Raw genomic sequence first — 1,252 nt, forward strand, 5'->3', positions numbered from 1 at the left:
GTAAAAAGAATTCACAGTAACTTGCCAATTGTTGCTAGTAAGATACTGTAAATTTTACGTTAACGTTACAGTGCAGCAATCTGGCAAAGGGTAAGTGAACACAGGTAAGTATACATACACGGGGGAGGGGAATGAACTAGACACATGTGAAAAACATTAGGGCGGAAACAGGTCATCAAAAACAAAGGCAGGAAGACAAAAGAAATGAATAAAGACATCCACAACAGTGGATTTCAAAATAAAACAAGAAGTCCATGAACAAAAATGAAAACATGGAATTAATTAAATCAGAAACTTGACACAAGGACAAAACCATGACACTACTGAATTAATTGAGAGCGTAGTAGGGCATTGGTGATTTGATCCAAATGATTTCCTCTTTATAGCCACTCAGTGAAGGTATGCTGAGGTGAGTGTCTGGCCTTCTCTCTGCTGAGAAGTGCTGTTGTCTGAGCTGGGATTGGTGTGGAGAATGAATGGATAGGAAGAGGGTGAGCGGAGAGATACAGGTGGAGATGAAAAAAGGAAAGAAGGAAAGATTGATCAAAGGAGGACGGCTCCCAAATTGCCTGAAGAAGAAAGAGTGAGAGGTGGAGTGCCGATGAAGAAAGGACTGGAGAATGAGAGGCAGAGAGATGGAGTAGCTCTCTACTGGAGCAAGCGATGCCTCGTTGCCATGGCAGCACCGTCTCTCCCGTCTCCGTGGGAACGGCTGAATCCTGTTGCAGCTCGACTTTGCCCCTGGGCGAGAGAGAGAGAGAGAGAGAGAGAGAGAGAGAGAGAGAGAGAGAGGGGAGGAAAAAAGGGAGAAGAAAAACAGTAACAGAATGGCGAGTTTAGCCTGGGGCGATTGGGCTGACCTGGAAAATGTTGGGCGTGTGCTTATTCTCTTCCTTTCATTCTCTCTCTCTCTCCTTTATTCCCTCACTTTCTCTTTCTCTCACCTTTTCTTGGTAATAGACGTCTAAGTGTTTTTTGAGAGACTGTCGGACAGTTAAACTTGAATGTGCAGGGGTATTCAAAGCCGTTAATCCTCGTTCTCTTTCTACTGATGAGCGTGTGTGTGAGCGTGCGCGTGTGTGTTTAAACCTCTTTTCATTTTGTGAAGCCCCCACACTAACTGCTCAGTGACACACGCCCACGCCAGCCAGCCTGCTTGTTGGTCTGTTTGTGTGTTTGTTTGTCCGTTCTGACGTGTTTCTGACCTGCTCCGGCCCATTCACAGAGCATAAGTAGCCCTATTAACGGGCCA

At 45.6% G+C, this 1,252-nt stretch overlaps 1 long non-coding RNA gene across 1 annotated transcript in view; it reads left to right on the plus strand.

Moving 5' to 3' along the window:
* Positions 1-97: 97 nt before the first annotated feature.
* The window catches only part of LOC116702200 (uncharacterized), a 2,003-nt gene continuing 848 nt past the window's right edge, over positions 98-1,252 (plus strand). Inside the window, exons 1-2 of the long non-coding RNA XR_004335096.1 lie at positions 98-108; positions 981-985. This is a non-coding gene — a long non-coding RNA (uncharacterized LOC116702200). The remainder of the gene's footprint in view (positions 109-980; positions 986-1,252) is intronic.

Source organism: Etheostoma spectabile, chromosome 14 (genome assembly GCF_008692095.1).
Source record: "Etheostoma spectabile isolate EspeVRDwgs_2016 chromosome 14, UIUC_Espe_1.0, whole genome shotgun sequence".
NCBI lineage: Eukaryota > Metazoa > Chordata > Actinopteri > Perciformes > Percidae > Etheostoma > Etheostoma spectabile.